This window comes from Pleurodeles waltl, chromosome 5 (genome assembly GCF_031143425.1).
Source record: "Pleurodeles waltl isolate 20211129_DDA chromosome 5, aPleWal1.hap1.20221129, whole genome shotgun sequence".
Lineage (NCBI taxonomy): Eukaryota > Metazoa > Chordata > Amphibia > Caudata > Salamandridae > Pleurodeles > Pleurodeles waltl.
The window spans coordinates 795149161-795167208 of NC_090444.1; positions in this window are offsets into that span (position 1 = coordinate 795149161).

Here is an 18048-nt window from a genome sequence, read left to right on the forward strand (position 1 = left end):
CTCTCAGATTCCAGAACTTTCTGCCACAGAAATGTGAGGAACATGTGTTTTTTTAGCCAAATTTTGAGGTTTGCAAAGGATTCTGGGTAACAGAACCTCGTCCGAGCCACATAAGTCACCCCTCCTTGGATTCCCCTAGGTCTCTAGTTTTCAGAAATGCATAGGTTTGGTAGGTTTCCCTAGGTGGCGGCTGAGCTAGAGGCCAAAATCTACAGGTAGTCACTTTGCTAAAAACAGCTCTGTTTTCTGTGATATGTCTACGTTGTGTTTTGGGGCATATCCTGTCGCGGGCGCTAGGCCTACCCACACAAGTGAGGTATCATTTTTATCGGGAGACGTGGGGGAACGCTGGGTGGAAGGAAATTTGTGGCTCCTCTCAGATTCCAGAACTTTCTGCCACAGAAATGTGAGGGACATGTGTTTTTTTAGCCAAATTTTGAGGTTTGCAAAGGATTCTGGGTAACAGAACCTGGTCCGAGCCCCGCAAGTCACCCCTCCTTGGATCTCCCTAGGTCTCTAGTTTTCAGAAATGCACAGGTTTGGTAGGTTTCCCTAGGTGGCGGCTGAGCTAGAGGCCAAAATCTACAGGTAGTCACTTTGCTAAAAACAGCTCTGTTTTCTGTGATATGTCCACGTTGTGTTTTGGGGCATATCCTGTCGCGGGAGCTAGGCCTACCCACACAAGTGAGGTATCATTTTTATCGGGAGATGTGGGGGAACACTGGGTGGAAGGAAATTTGTGGCTCCTCTCAGATTCCAGAACTTTCTGCCACAGAAATGTGAGGAACATGTGTTTTTTTAGCCAAATTTTGAGGTTTGCAAAGGATTCTGGGTAACAGAACCTGGTCCGAGCCCCGCAAGTCACCCCTCCTTGGATCTCCCTAGGTCTCTAGTTTTCAGAAATGCACAGGTTTGGTAGGTTTCCCTAGGTGGCGGCTGAGCTAGAGGCCAAAATCTACAGGTAGTCACTTTGCTAAAAACAGCTCTGTTTTCTGTGATATGTCCACGTTGTGTTTTGGGGCATATCCTGTCGCGGGCGCTAGGCCTACCCACACAAGTGAGGTATCATTTTTATCGGGAGACGTGGGGGAACGCTGGGTGGAAGGAAATTTGTAGCTCCTCTCAGATTCCAGAACTTTCTGCCACAGAAATGTGAGGAACATGTGTTATTTTAGCCAAATTTTGAGGTTTGCAAAGGATTCTGGGTAACAGAACCTGGTCCGAGCCCCGCAAGTCACCCCTCCTTGGATTCCCCTAGGTCTCTAGTTTTCAGAAATGCACAGGTTTGGTAGGTTTCCCTAGGTGCCGGCTGAGCTAGAGGCCAAAATCTACAGGTAGGCACTTCGCAAAAAACACCTCTGTTTTTTTCCAAAATTTAGGATGTGTCCACGTTGCGCTTTGGGGTGTTTCCTGTCGCCGGCGCTAGGCCTACCCACGCAAGTGAGGTATCATTTTTATCGGGAGACTTGGGGGAACGCTGGGTGGAAGGAAATTTGTAGCTCCTCTCAGATTCCAGAACTTTCTGCCACAGAAATGTGAGGGACATGTGTTTTTTTAGCCAAATTTTGAGGTTTGCAAAGGATTCTGGGTAACAGAACCTGGTCCGAGCCCCGCAAGTCACCCCTCCTTGGATCCCCCTAGGTCTCTAGTTTTCAGAAATGCACAGGTTTGGTAGGTTTCCCTAGGTGGCGGCTGAGCTAGAGGCCAAAATCTACAGGTAGTCACTTTGCTAAAAACAGCTCTGTTTTCTGTGATGTGTCCACGTTGTGTTTTGGGGCATATCCTGTCGCGGGCGCTAGGCCTACCCACAAAAGTGAGGTATCATTTTTATCGGGAGACGTGGGGGAACGCTGGGAGGAAGGAAATTTGAGGCTCCTCTCAGATTCCAGAACTTTCTGCCACAGAAATGTGAGGAACATGTGTTTTTTTAGCCAAATTTTGAGGTTTGCAAAGGATTCTGGGTAACAGAACCTGGTCCGAGCCCCGCAAGTCACCCCTCCTTGGATCTCCCTAGGTCTCTAGTTTTCAGAAATGCACAGGTTTGGTAGGTTTCCCTAGGTGGCGGCTGAGCTAGAGGCCAAAATCTACAGGTAGTCACTTTGCTAAAAACAGCTCTGTTTTCTGTGATATGTCCACGTTGTGTTTTGGGGCATATCCTGTCGCGGGCGCTAGGCCTACCCACACAAGTGAGGTATCATTTTTATCGGGAGACGTGGGGGAACGCTGGGTGGAAGGAAATTTGTAGCTCCTCTCAGATTCCAGAACTTTCTGCCACAGAAATGTGAGGAACATGTGTTATTTTAGCCAAATTTTGAGGTTTGCAAAGGATTCTGGGTAACAGAACCTGGTCCGAGCCCCGCAAGTCACCCCTCCTTGGATTCCCCTAGGTCTCTAGTTTTCAGAAATGCACAGGTTTGGTAGGTTTCCCTAGGTGCCGGCTGAGCTAGAGGCCAAAATCTACAGGTAGGCACTTCGCAAAAAACACCTCTGTTTTTTTCCAAAATTTAGGATGTGTCCACGTTGCGCTTTGGGGTGTTTCCTGTCGCCGGCGCTAGGCCTACCCACGCAAGTGAGGTATCATTTTTATCGGGAGACTTGGGGGAACGCTGGGTGGAAGGAAATTTGTAGCTCCTCTCAGATTCCAGAACTTTCTGCCACAGAAATGTGAGGCACATGTGTTTTTTTAGCCAAATTTTGAGGTTTGCAAAGGATTCTGGGTAACAGAACCTGGTCCGAGCCCCGCAAGTCACCCCTCCTTGGATCCCCCTAGGTCTCTAGTTTTCAGAAATGCACAGGTTTGGTAGGTTTCCCTAGGTGGCGGCTGAGCTAGAGGCCAAAATCTACAGGTAGTCACTTTGCTAAAAACAGCTCTGTTTTCTGTGATATGTCCACGTTGTGTTTTGGGGCATATCCTGTCGCGGGCGCTAGGCCTACCCACACAAGTGAGGTATCATTTTTATCGGGAGACGTGGGGGAACGCTGGGTGGAAGGAAATTTGTGGCTCCTCTCAGATTCCAGAACTTTCTGCCACAGAAATGTGAGGAACATGTGTTTTTTTAGCCAAATTTTGAGGTTTGCAAAGGATTCTGGGTAACAGAACCTGGTCCGAGCCCCGCAAGTCACCCCTCCTTGGATCCCCCTAGGTCTCTAGTTTTCAGAAATGCACAGGTTTGGTAGGTTTCCCTAGGTGGCGGCTGAGCTAGAGGCCAAAATCTACAGGTAGTCACTTTGCTAAAAACAGCTCTGTTTTCTGTGATATGTCCACGTTGTGTTTTGGGGCATATCCTGTCGCGGGCGCTAGGCCTACCCACACAAGTGAGGTATCATTTTTATCGGGAGACGTGGGGGAACGCTGGGTGGAAGGAAATTTGTAGCTCCTCTCAGATTCCAGAACTTTCTGCCACAGAAATGTGAGGAACATGTGTTTTTTTAGCCAAATTTTGAGGTTTGCAAAGGATTCTGGGTAACAGAACCTGGTCCGAGCCCCGCAAGTCACCCCTCCTTGGATCCCCCTAGGTCTCTAGTTTTCAGAAATGCACAGGTTTGGTAGGTTTCCCTAGGTGGCGGCTGAGCTAGAGGCCGAAATCTACAGGTAGTCACTTTGCTAAAAACAGCTCTGTTTTCTGTGATATGTCCACGTTGTGTTTTGGGGCATATCCTGTCGCGGGCGCTAGGCCTACCCACACAAGTGAGGTATCATTTTTATCGGGAGACGTGGGGGAACGCTGGGTGGAAGGAAATTTGTAGCTCCTCTCAGATTCCAGAACTTTCTGCCACAGAAATGTGAGGAACATGTGTTTTTTTAGCCAAATTTTGAGGTTTGCAAAGGATTCTGGGTAACAGAACCTGGTCCGAGCCCCGCAAGTCACCCCTCCTTGGATTCCCCTAGGTCTCTAGTTTTCAGAAATGCACAGTTTGGTAGGTTTCCCTAGGTGCCGGCTGAGCTAGAGGCCAAAATCTACAGGTAGGCACTTCGCAAAAAACACCTCTGTTTTTTCCCAAAATTTAGGATGTGTCCACGTTGCGCTTTGGGGTGTTTCCTGTCGCCGGCGCTAGGCCTACCCACGCAAGTGAGGTATCATTTTTATCGGGAGACTTGGGGGAACGCTGGGTGGAAGGAAATTTGTAGCTCATCTCAGATTCCAGAACTTTCTGCCACAGAAATGTGAGGAACATGTGTTTTTTTAGCCAAATTTTGAGGTTTGCAAAGGATTCTGGGTAACAGAACCTCGTCCGAGCCACACAAGTCACCCCTCCTTGGATTCCCCTAGGTCTCTAGTTTTCAGAAATGCATAGGTTTGGTAGGTTTCCCTAGGTGGCGGCTGAGCTAGAGGCCAAAATCTACAGGTAGTCACTTTGCTAAAAACAGCTCTGTTTTCTGTGATATGTCCACGTTGTGTTTTGGGGCATATCCTGTCGCGGGCGCTAGGCCTACCCACACAAGTGAGGTATCATTTTTATCGGGAGACGTGGGGGAACGCTGGGTGGAAGGAAATTTGTAGCTCCTCTCAGATTCCAGAACTTTCTGCCACAGAAATGTGAGGAACATGTGTTTTTTTAGCCAAATTTTGAGGTTTGCAAAGGATTCTGGGTAACAGAACCTGGTCCGAGCCCCGCAAGTCACCCCTCCTTGGATTCCCCTAGGTCTCTAGTTTTCAGAAATGCACAGGTTTGGTAGGTTTCCCTAGGTGCCGGCTGAGCTAGAGGCCAAAATCTACAGGTAGGCACTTCGCAAAAAACACCTCTGTTTTTTTCCAAAATTTAGGATGTGTCCACGTTGCGCTTTGGGGTGTTTCCTGTCGCCGGCGCTAGGCCTACCCACGCAAGTGAGGTATCATTTTTATCGGGAGACTTGGGGGAACACTGGGTGGAAGGAAATTTGTAGCTCCTCTCAGATTCCAGAACTTTCTGCCACAGAAATGTGAAGAACATGTGTTTTTTTAGCCAAATTTTGAGGTTTGCCAGGGATTCTGGGTAACAGAACCTCGTCCGAGCCACACAAGTCACCCCTCCTTGGATTCCCCTAGGTCTCTAGTTTTCAGAAATGCATAGGTTTGGTAGGTTTCCCTAGGTGGTGGCTGAGCTAGAGGCCAAAATCTACAGGTAGTCACTTTGCTAAAAACAGCTCTGTTTTCTGTGATATGTCCACGTTGTGTTTTGGGGCATATCCTGTCGCGGGCGCTAGGCCTACCCACACAAGTGAGGTATCATTTTTATCGGGAGACGTGGGGGAACGCTGAGTGGAAGGAAATTTGTGGCTCCTCTCAGATTCCAGAACTTTCTGCCACAGAAATGTGAGGGACATGTGTTTTTTTAGCCAAATTTTGAGGTTTGCAAAGGATTCTGGGTAACAGAACCTGGTCCGAGCCCCGCAAGTCACCCCTCATTGGATCCCCCTAGGTCTCTAGTTTTCAGAAATGCACAGGTTTGGTAGGTTTCCCTAGGTGGCGGCTGAGCTAGAGGCCAAAATCTACAGGTAGTCACTTTGCTAAAAACAGCTCTGTTTTCTGTGATATGTCCACGTTGTGTTTTGGGGCATATCCTGTCGCGGGCGCTAGGCCTACCCACACAAGTGAGGTATCATTTTTATCGGGATACGTGGGGGAACGCTAGGTGGAAGGAAATTTGTGGCTCCTCTCAGATTCCAGAACTTTCTGCCACAGAAATGTGAGGAACATGTGTTTTTTTAGCCAAATTTTGAGGTTTGCAAAGGATTCTGGGTAACCGAACCTGGTCCGAGCCACACAAGTCACCCCTCCTTGGATTCCCCTAGGTCTCTAGTTTTCAGAAATGCACAGGTTTGGTAGGTTTCCCTAGGTGGCGGCTGAGCTAGAGGCCAAAATCTACAGGTAGTCACTATGCTAAAAACAGCTCTGTTTTCTGTGATGTGTCCAGGTTGTGTTTTGGGGCATATCCTGTCGCGGGCGCTAGGCCTACCCACTCAAGTGAGGTATCATTTTTATCGGGAGACGTGGGGGAATGCTGGGTGGAAGGAAATTTGTCGCTCCTCTCAGATTCCAGAACTTTCTGCCACAGAAATGTGAGGAACATGTGTTTTTTTAGCCAAATTTTGAGGTTTGCAAAGGATTCTGGGTAACAGAACCTGGTCCGAGCCACACAAGTCACCCCTCCTTGGATTCCCCTAGGTCTCTAGTTGTCAGAAATGCACAGGTTTGGTAGGTTTCCCTAGGTGCCGGCTGAGCTAGAGGCCAAAATCTACAGGTAGTCACTTTGCTAAAAACAGCTCTGTTTTCTGTGATGTGTCCACGTTGTGTTTTGGGGCATATCCTGTCGCGGGCGCTAGGCCTACCCAAACAAGTGAGGTATCATTTTTATCGGGAGACTTGGGGGAACATAGAATAGCAAAACAAGTGTTATTGCCCCTTGTCTTTCTCTACATTTATTCCTTCCAAATATAGGGGTGTGTGTAAAAAAGACATCTATTTGAGAAATTCCATGTAATTCACGTGCTACTATGGTCACCCCGGAATTCAGAGATGTGCAAATAACCACTGCTCCTCAACACCTTATCTTGTGCCCTTTTTGGAAATGCAAAGGTTTTCTTGATAGCTATTTTTTACTCCTTATATTTCAGCAAATGAATTACTGTATACCCGGTATAGAATGAAAACGCACTGCAGGGTGCAGCTCATTTATTGGCTCTGGGTTCCTCGGGTTCTTGATGAACCTACAAACCCTATATATCCCCGCAACCAGAGGAGTCCAGCAGACGTAACGGTATATTGCTTTCGATAATCTGACATTGCAGGGAAAAGTTACAGAGTAAAAAGTAGAGAAAAATTGATGTTTTTTTCACCTCAATTTCAATATTTTTCTTTTTCAGCTGTTATTTTCTGTAGGAAACCCTTGTAGGATCTACACAAATGACCCCTTGCTGAATTCAGAATTTTGTCTACTTTTCAGAAATGTTTAGGTTTCTGGGATCCAGCATTGGTTTCATGACCATTCCGGTCACTGACTGGAAGGAGGTTGAAAGCACAAAAAATTGCACAAATGGGGTATGCCCCAGTAAAATGCCAAAATTGTTGGGTTTTCGGATTCAAGTCTGCCTGTTCCTGAAAGCTGGGAAGCTGCTGAGTTTAGCACCACAAACCCTTTGTTGATGCCATTTTCAGGGGAAAAACCACAAGCCTTCTTCTGCAGCCCCTTTTTCCAATTTTTTTGAAAAAAACAAAATTTTCACTGTATTTTGGCCAATTTCTTGGCCTCCTTCAGGGGACCCCACAAAGTCTGGGTACCTTTAGAATCGCTAGGATGTTGGAAAAAAAGGACGCATATTTGGCTTGGTTAGCTTATGTGGACAAAAAGTTATGAGGGCCTAAGCGCGAACTGCCCCAAATAGGCAAAAAAAGGCCTGGCACAGGAGGGGGAAAAGGCCTGGCAGCGAAGTGGTTAACACTTCGCCCGCCACGGCGGTACAGACAAGCAGCGCGGCGGTCACCGCCAACAGACAGGCGGGAGACAATGTTCCGCCCACAGTATCACAACAGGCCAATCCGCCACCTTTTCCGGGGCGGATTCACCGTGGATAAAAACACGGCGGAAACAGCTTTTGCAATGGGAAAACGCTCACCTTCTACACATCCCACGAGGAACGACGACTCCATGGACCCGGAACTCCATATACTACCTGCCCTTGTCTTTCTGCTCCTTCACGACCAACAGCGACGTAGGCGCAGAAGATACCGGTGAGTACAGCACCTACGACACGGGGAGGAGGGAGGCAAAAGTTAGGGGGACACCCACCAAACACCCCACCCTCGCATATTACAACATACACACCAATGCAGTCACAAACATCACAGTAACATCACAGTAACAACCCACAATTCCCCCGGAAGAATGCAAAGACAATGCGAAATTCGGTCAAACTTTGTAATGTGCCAATATACATGTCATACAAAAATAAACAAATATATGTATACTAAAATCACTCTTATTTACATATATACAATAGTAGTAGTAGAAGTAGTGCAGATATGAACACAACAATGTCCGTGCACAAACTGTCCAAAAATGCATGGGCGAGGCCCACAATAGATACCTGACCAAAATCGGGGAGAACACTGCCGGAGCATCAGAGAGAAACGCTACAGGCACCTCAGGGGGAAGGGAAGGGGGGGCACCTCAGCCACATAAACGCAAAGCCAGATCCACGACGGGGCTCTATGCCCATTGATGTATCCTGGGTAGTGCAAAGCCACAGTCCCTCTAGTCCATACAGTGGGTGGGGTGCCCACTGTCACATCCTGGGGAGTGCAAAGCCACAGTCTCTCTAGTCCATACACTGGGTGGATTGCCCACTGTCACATCCTGGGGAGTGCAAAGCCACAGTCTCTCTAGTCCATACAGTGGGTGGATTGCCCACTGTCACATCCTGGGGAGTGCAAAGCCACAGTCTCTCAAGTTGATACAGGTCCATACTGGTACTGGGGGGTGACTGGTGCCCAGACTGGATGAGTCTCCCCGTGAATGGTAGTGTCCTGTCACTGTCCCAGCTGCACATGGGATAAGGATGCCTGATGTGGTGGGTCATTCATTCCTACCCGGTGCATTGCCCTCTTCTGCGGTGCTTTGACATGGCGCTCTTTGCCCTCCTCAGCGGTGCTTTGACATGGCGGTCTGTGCCCTGTTCAGCGGTGCTTTGACATGGCGGTCTTTGCCCTCTTCAGCGGTGCTATGACATGGCGGTCTTTGCCCTCTTCAGCGGTGCTTTGATATGGCGGTCTTTGCCCTCTTCAGCGGTGCTATGACATGGTGGTCTTTGCCCTCTTCAGCGGTGCTATGACATGGCGGTCTTTGCCCTCTTCAGCTGTGCTTTGACATGGCGGTCTTTGCCCTCTTCAGCGGTGCTATGACATGGCGGTCTTTGCCCTCTTCAGCGGTGCTTTGACATGGCGGTCTTTGCCCTCTTCAGCGGTGCTATGACATGGCGGTCTTTGCCCTCTTCAGCGGTGCTTTGACATAACGGTCTTTGCCCTCTTCAGCGGTGCTATGACATGGCGGTCTTTGGCCTCTTCAGCAGTGCTTTAACATGGCGGTCTTTGCCCTCTTCAGCGGTGCCATGACATGGGGTTTCAGGACTGATCAGCGGTGCTTTGTCATGGCGGTTCTGATACGGACATTGGTGTGTGGCATGACGATTTCCACACTGGACATTGGTGTGTGGCATGACGCTTTCCACACTGGACATTGTTGTGTGGCATGACGTTCCATCATTGACCAGCGGGGCTGTGGCATCCTGGCCCTGCCTGGGCTGTGACTCTGGCGGTGGTCTCTGGACCAGTGACGATACTTGAGCCCTCCTGGGCTGTGACTCTGGCGGTGGTCTCTGGACCCGTGACGATACTTGAGCCCTCCTGGGCTGTGACTCTGGCGGTGGTCTCTGGACCCGTGACGATACTTGAGCCCTCCTGGGCTGTGACTCTGGCGGTGGTCTCAGGACCAGTGACGATACTTGAGCCCTCCTGGGCTGTGACTCTGGCGGTGGTCTCTGGACCAGTGAAGATACTTGAGCCCTCCTGGGCTGTGACTCTGGCGGTGGTCTCTGGACCAGTGACGATACTTGAGCCCTCCTGGGCTGTGACTCTGGCGGTGGTCTCTGGACCCGTGACGATACTTGAGCCCTCCTGGGCTGTGACTCTGGCGGTGGTCTCTGGACCAGTGACGATACTTGAGCCCTCCTGGGCTGTGACTCTGGCGGTGGTCTCTGGACCAGTGACGACGGTGCTGGCGGTTGTGTCTGGACCGCCGGAAATGATGGCGCACTTCTTCGCCGTCACACTCACAACAGGCTTGGCAGACTTCCTCTGGACCTTCCCCACCTTTTTAGGAGTTACAGCTGACTCATCAATCGCCTTCGATCCCATTTCACTTGTTGTCCCACCAGGAGTCTTGACAGGGTCCCGTCGTCCACTCTCCAAATTCGGAGCCTTTACAGGGGGTGGGCTGCCTATGCCTTGGCTCCGGGTCCTACTGCCTGCCCTGGTGGACAGTGCACTCCAAAAACCTTGAACAGGCACCACTGGTCCTGGAGGCTTTTTGGCTGAGGCTCTACGATGGGACTGATGAATTGAAGGGGGGGGAGCAAAAAGGTCAATTTGACAGAGGGACAGTTTCTGACGAACACTGGGATGGGTAGCTGGAGGGGGTCTGGGAGTGGAGGAAGAGGAGGTGGTTGTAGGAGGTGTCACTTTAGCTGTTTTGGGTGCAGGTGCAGGTACTGGAGGCTGTTGTGAGGTGGATGGATGTTGGGTGAGTGATTGCCGGCATTTGGGTACCTTGGGAGGGGGCATCACAGACACACTGGGAGAGGACACAGGGGACGTGTAAATGGGAGTGGAGGTGGTGAGTGCAGGTGAGCGGCGTGTGGTGCTGGGTGTCCTGGTGCGAGTCCTAGTGCCTGTAGATGTGGTGCATGCAGGTGTGTGTGTAGACGAGACTGGGAGGGAGGAGGGAGAAGAGGAGGAGGGGGACACAGTGGAGACAGTGGATGTTGCTGTGTCTGTATGGGTGTGATGCTTGTGTGAGTGCTTGTGGTGTGTGTGGTGCCTATGTTTGCCTGAGCTACTTGGGTGTGTTGACTTGTCTGCATGCTGGTCTGTAGGAGTGCTTGGGATGGGCTGGGATACAGGGCATTGGGTCTGGGTGGAGGAAGTTGGAGGGGGGAGGCTGGAAACAGGGACAATTGCTGCCATCAGTGCTGAGGCCAGAGATTGCAGGGTTCGTTGAAGGGCAGCCTGACCAGAATGAATGCCCTCCAGGAATGCATTACCGTGTTGCAACTCCCTTTCTACACCCTGAATGGCATTCACAATGGTAGACTGCCCAACAGTGAGTGACCTGAGGAGGTCAATGGCCTCCTCACTGAGGGCAGCAGGGGTGACTGGGGCAGGGCCTGAGGTGCCAGAGGCGAAGGTGATGCCCACCCTCCTGGGTGAGCGGGCACGGGGCGAACGCTGAGGGGCTGCTGGGAGGGTGGTGCTGGTAGGGGGGGTGGCGGCTGTACCTGTAGAAGTGGGGCGCACAGATGGTGCCGCCACCACAGGGGGCCTCACATCGGCGGACGAGTCTGTGTCACTGGTTGGTGATCCGGTGGCCGACGTGAAGCTCCCCTCGCCCTCCGTCCCACTGGTGCATTCAGAGTCTGTGGTGTGGCCCTCCATGGCCATGTGGGATGCAGCTCCCTCGTGCTCCGGTGCCACTGTACCTCCGCCTGTTGATGCTGATGTACAAACGGACAGGGAGAGCAGGAAAAGGGGGGGAGACAGAAGAAAGAGAGTTTTAGTACATGGCATACCGCTACCGTTGGCAGACAAGACAGACGCAGCTGCCCCATGCACAACGCTGCCCTCCTGCCCTCTGCACATGCAATTTCATGAATATGGGCTACATGGCAATGCTGGAAAGCAGTGCACATGGATGCCACAGGGGCAACTATACCTCAACTTGCCAGTTTGCTGAGGTGGGGTAGAGTGCCACATGGCCTACATAACGGAGGGGCCTTGCCTACCTAACTGGGGACACCCACAGCCCACCTCCCCCACCCAGACACCTCCACTGCACGCAAAGTCCACAGAATGAGTTTGTACTCACCCCCTTGTGTCTGCTGTGATGTCCTTAAGCGCCCATCCAACTCCGGATAGGCCACCGCCAGGATCCGGAACATCAGGGGGGTCATGTTACGACGGGCACCCCTCCCACGTTGGGAGGCCATCCCCAACTGAGCCTCCGCCGTCTTCTTGCTGCAGCGGCGAATGTCCTCCCATCTCTTCTGGCAGTGGGTGCCCCGTCTCTGGTGGGCTCCCAGGGTCCGGACATCCTTGGCGATGGCATGCCAAATGTCCCTCTTCTGGTGGGCGCTGACCTACATGACATGCACAAGGGAAGAGGAACAGTCATTACCAATTGCACCATCAATGTGTGTGTCCCCCTCCATACTCTGACCATGTGGCCCATTTATTCCCATGCTTTACTGTAGTATGACTTCTGCCCCCTTCCCTCTTCCACCCAGCCCTCTCCACCCAGGCCTAGCCCCTACAACGTGCTCCCTGTGTACTAACCTGTTGGTCTGGAGGACCGTAGAGTAGCGTGTACTGGGGGAGGACCCCATCCACAAGTTTCTCCAACACCTCCGATGTGAAGGCAGGGGCCCTTTCCCCAGACGCAGCAGCCATCGTCGCTTCCAGACCGAGGTCACAGCAGCACTAGCAGTGTAGGTCCTCTCCTGTCGAAGGTCAGGTATTTTAGTGAATGAAGAGATAGAAAATGGCGGTGACATCCGCGGCGGTGACGTCCTCTGCGGGCCGCATCATCACCGCCGGCGCACCTGTTCATTGGCTCCTGGGACCCATAGGGTCCATTGTTAACCAATGCAGCATTGCGCCGCGCTCTACGACCGCCTACCGCCACGGTTAGCAATGCCAGCGCTGTTACCCCACAATCCCATTGTCCCAGTTTAGAGGTCAGGCAGCCGCCATTTCAGGGGCCCACATGGATTCATTTGCAACTGCGTCACACATACTGAGGCCTACACTCATCACACATACAGGAAGGGTTTATTGTCTAGGGTAGTCTTGTGTGTGACTGTGGGTACATACCTGGAAGAATAGTGACTTTTACCTCGCTGTTGTCCTTCGTAGGCACCGTCAGCTGGGACAATTGATAAGATGGCGGAATCCGCCGGTGTACCGACCGCTGGTGGACCTGTTGACAATGGAGGAGCGACATTTAATCGTGACCTACCGGTTTGACCGTGCCACAATCCAGGAACTGTGTACCCAGTTGGAGCCAGAGCTGATGTCACCAATCCGCCATCCGACTGGAATCCCCCCTGACGTGCAGGTGCTGTCAGTGCTCCATTTCCTTGCAAGTGGGTCATTTCAAACAACAGTGGTCATGGCATCAGGGATGTCCCAGCCTATGTTTTCCAACGTCTTGTCCAGAGTGTTGTCTGCCCTGCTGAAACACGTAAGGAGATACATCATTTTCCCTGAGGTGGAGGATTTGCCTACAGTTAAAGGTGATTTCTATGCCCTTGGACATATCCCCAACGTCATAGGTGCTATTGATGGGACCCATGTAGCTCTGGTCCCCCCCGCAGGAGTGAACAGGTGTACAGGAACCGGAAGAGTTATCATTCGATGAATGTCCAGATGGTCTGTTTGGCAGACCAGTACATCTCCCAGGTAAATGCTATGTTCCCTGGCTCAGTGCATGACGCCTACATCCTGCGCAATAGCAGCATCCCTGATATGATGGGTGGACTCTAGAGGCACTGTGTATGGCTATTGGGGGACTCTGGTTACCCCAACCTTTCCTGGCTATTGACCCCAGTGAGCAAATCCCAGGACCAGGGCAGAGGAACGGTACAATGAGGCCCATGGGCGGACTAGGAGGGTTATCGAACGCACCTTCAGCCTTAATAAGGCCAGGTTCAGGTGCCTCCATATGACAGGTGGATCCCTATTCTACTCACCGAAGAAGGTGTGCGACATCATCATCGCCTGCTCCATGCTCCCTAACTTGGCTTTGCGACGCCAGGTGCCTTTTCTGTAGGAGGATGATCCAGATGACGGTGTTGTGGCAGCTGTGGAGCCTGTGGACAGTGATGAGGATGAAGCTGAGGAAGACGAAAACGACAACAGGGAGTCAGTCATACAGCAATATTTCCAGTGACACACAGGTGAGCACATTTTCTATTTTACCATTACATTCACTTTCACACATCTACCTATATCCTGTACCTCAAATTCACTCACTATTTGTTAACTGAGTTGTCCCCTTCCATTTCAGTTCCACAAATGTGGTTACCTACGTGTCAACTGTTTGGATCCTTGAAGGGCTTGTGATGTGTGACATAGGTATGTTAGCCTTCCAATGGGAAACCCATTATGCAACTGTAATTGATTATACAGATTTACAAATCATTGACTGACTCAATTTCTTTTTGTGTTTGAAGGGTGTTTATTTAAGTGCACAAAAATGAAGGTGAGTGTAAAATGGTGATGGTGGAGGAATGTCCATGGAAGAGTCCAGTCTATTAGTCTCACAGGTACATTGCAGATCTGGGCATTGGAAGTGGAGCTGGGGCAGTTCCGATTTGGGCAGGGTAACAAAGTGGGACAGTGGGAGGACTATCAAGGTGGTCTTATTTCCTGGCGGGGGTCTTGCCATCTTGCTCTGTCCTGTTCATGGATCTCAGGGCCTGCTTGCGTGGTGGTTGTCCGTCTGCAGGGGGTGGGGTGCTGGTGTGGTGGTCCTGTGGCAGGGCGTCCTGTCCACTGGCGCCGGCGGAGGTGGTGGGCAGTTCATCATCCTGGCTAGTGTCAGGGGCCCCTTGGAGTGCCACGGTGTCCCTCAAGGTCTTTTGAATGTTCGTCAGCACACCTACGATGGTGCCCATGGCGGAGCGGATGGTCCTGAGCTCCTCTCTGAACCCCAAATATTGTTCCTCCTGCAGACGCAGGGTCTCCTGCAACTTGTCCAGGACCGCGGCCATCGTCTCCTGGGAGTGGTGGTATGCTCCCATGATGGAGGGGAGGGCCTCGTTGAGAGTGGGTTCCCTTGGCCTGTCCTCCCTCTGTCGCACAGCAGCCCTTCCAGTTCCCCTATGTTCCTGTGCCTCCGTCCCCTGGACCGTGTGCCCACTACCACTGCCCCCAGGTCCCTGTTGTTGGGGTGGTGGGTTAGCCTGGGTGCCCTGTAGTGGTGGACACACCGCTGATTGACCTGTCCTGGGTAGGGAGGTTTGGGCCCTCTGGGTGGGTGCTGTGCTGGTGTTACCAGAGGGTGGAAGCTCGGTGTTGGGCTGCGGCTGGGCAAGGGGAACCGACTGTCCTGAGGCCCACGATGGTCCGGGCTAGTCACCAAGATCCAGTGGGGTAGAGCTGCTGTTGTCACTGTGGGCCTCTTCTGGGGGTGGAGTGGTGTTGTCTGGACCCTCTGGTGTGGTGACGTTCCTTCGGGTTCCTGCAGGGGTATAAGTACATGATTATTGCATTTGTGTGTGTAATGGTGTGCAATGGTTGGGTGTGCGTGAACCCAAGTGCAGGCATTCCTGTGGGGGGGCTTGTGTGCTGATGGTTGGGGGGTGTTCTGGGTCTGTGCAGTGGGCATGCTTTGGTTATGGGTGTCGATGCTTAGTTATGTCATGCAGGGCTTAGGTTTGGGATGGGTGGTTGGTGTAATGGGTAGATAGGTGAGGATTTGGGGTGATAGGGGAGGGTGTGATGGTGGGGGTGTGTGATATCATGCAGGTAGGGTTGGGGTTATGATAGTTAAGATTTGACTTACCAGTGTCCGTTCCTCCAACGACTCCTCCGAGGCCCTCAGGATGCAAGATGGACAAGACTTGCTCCTCCCATGTTGTTAGTTAAGGGGGAGGAGGTGGTGGTCCGCCGCCAGTCTGCTGTACCGCGATGTGGTGCCTGGATACCGTTGAACACACCTTCCCCCGTAGGTTGTTCCACCTCTTCCTGATGTCCTCCCTATTTCTTGGGTGCTGTCCCACAGCGTTGACCCTGTTGACTATTCTTTGCCATAGCTCCATCTTCCTGCCTATTGATGTGTGCTGTACCTGTGAGCCAAATAGCTGTGGCTCTACCCGGATAATTTCCTCCACCGTAACCCTGAGCTCCTCCTCGGAGAAGCGGGGGTGTCTTTGGCATGACATGGGGTGGTGTGTGTGATGTGTGGGGTGGTCTATGTGTTGATGAGTGTGGTGAGTGTAGTGGTATGTGATGTTTTGTGCGTGGATGTTGTGTGGGTGATGGTGTTGTGTGTCTATGTGTGGTGGGATTGTCTAATCAGTGCTGTCTCTCTGGCCTTCTTTCAGAATTTTTGTTCGTAGGGGTTTGTGGGTGATGTGGGTGTGTGTTTTATATTGTGTTGTGTGTGTGAGAGTGTTGTTTGTATGTGTATCAGGTGTGTGTATTTTGAATTGTCCAATGTGGTGGTGTTTTGGAGCTGTGTGTGTATTTTGAGCGCGGCGGTGTGTACCGCCAATGGAATACCGCGGTTGAAAGACCGCCGCGTGGATTCGTGGGTCGTAATAGCATGGGCGTCTTTCTGTTGGCGTGGAGGTGGAGGATTTGTTTCTGCATGTTTATCGCTGACCTTTGATGTGGCGGTATTGTGTGGGTTTCTGAATTTCTGCAGATTCCAAGATGTGTGTCATAATAGCTGTGGCGGTCTACCGCGGCCGCGGCGGTGTTTTGGCGGTCTTCTGCACGGCGGTAAGCACCTTATTCCGCCAATGTTGTAATGACCCCCAGAGTGTAAAGCATTCAAATATCACAAAACAGTAATTAAATAAAACAAAGGAAACAGTTTAAAAATCCAATACCAATTTATAACAATAGATTATATTTTTATCTTTAAAATGACACCAAAACGAATAAAATCGGATAAGGGGAACCGGAGATATGAATTTTTAAATAATTATAATTTTTTTAGCGCCTAGAAACAAAAAGCGCCAATCGGGTCATCTGGTTGCACCTCGACTGGGGCAAAGTCAAAGTTTCAGGCCAACCGCGATGGAGCCATGCTCGACTAAAGGCCGCGGGAGGCCTCGGTTAAAAGTTTACCTTCACACTTAGGGGGTAATTTTGACCCTGGCGGTCCGAGACCGCCAGGGCTAAAATGACGGAAGCACCGCCAATAGGCTGGCGGTGCTTCCTGGCCTATTACGACCGCGGCGGTAGCGCCGCGGTCGCACCGCCGGGGCCGGCGGTTTCCCGCCGTTTTAGCCCCAGCGGTGATAATCCGCCAGGGCAGCGCTGCAAGCAGCGCTGCCCTGGGGATTATGACACCCCTACCGCCAGCCTGTTTCTGGCGGTTTGCACCACCAGAAAGAGGCTGGCGGTAAGGGGTGTCCTGGGGCCCCTGGGGGCCCCTGCACTGCCCATGCCACTGGCATGGGCAGTGCAGGGGCCCCCTAACAGGGCCCCGGCCAGCTTTTCACTGTCTGCATAGCAGACAGTGATAAGCGCGACGGGTGCAACTGCCCCCGTCGCACGGCCGCAACACCGCCAGCTCCATTAGGAGCCGGCTCCTATGTTGCAGCCTCATTCCCGCCGGACCAGCGGGAATGTCGTAATGGGGGCAGGAAAGTGCGGCCTCCTTGGTGTTTTCAGCTCTACCTAGGATGTATCCGTCTCCAAACTCCCCACGTTCTAGGCGTTGGTGTATCCCACTGTGCCTAAAAATGTAGGAGTCATGAGTACTCCCTGGAAATTTGGCAACCATGTCAATGATGACATATTGGGCGTCACATACCACCTGGATGTTGAGTGAGTGGGTACACTTCTGATTGCGGAACAGATATTTTAGGTTTGCAGGAGGGCATATTTGTATATGTGTCCCGTCTACACACCCTATGACATGGGGGAATTTGGCAATCCTGTAGAATTCCAACTTGGTGCTGTTGATTTCTGCCTCATTCCTGGGTAGGTATATGTATCTGGACATGTGTGTGAGTAAGGCGTCTAGGAATGCCCTAAAGAACCGTGAGAGTGAACTTTGGGATACTCCACCTGCCACAGCAATGACCCCCTGATAGCTACCCGAAGCTAAGAGGTGCAGTGAGCATAGCACTTGCACATGCGTAGGGATGGCGCAGCCGCGCACAGTCTGGTGTTGTAGCTGTGGTTTGAGTAATTCTATTAAATCTAGTATAGCTGCACTGCTGAGTCTATATTTGTCATAAATCTCCTCCTTTGTTTGTTGGAAAAGTGTCTGCCTGGTTCTGTATATCTTCTCCTGTCTCTGGCTCCTCCTCCACCTCTGCTGTGCGGTGTGGGCTCTCCTCCTCATTCCTATCACATATATCTCCGCCATCTTGGGTAACCCAGATGCCTTCTGGGTCTCCTTTTATACTTTGGTACTGGTTACCACCTGCTCTGAGTTAGTGGTAAATTGGAAGTGCAAAATGGGCTTTTTGCGACTAGTCGCAATTTGCGAGTTGCTATTGCATATGGTTTGCGACTCGCAAATTGCGACTTCCTATTTGCGGGTCGCAAAATGGGG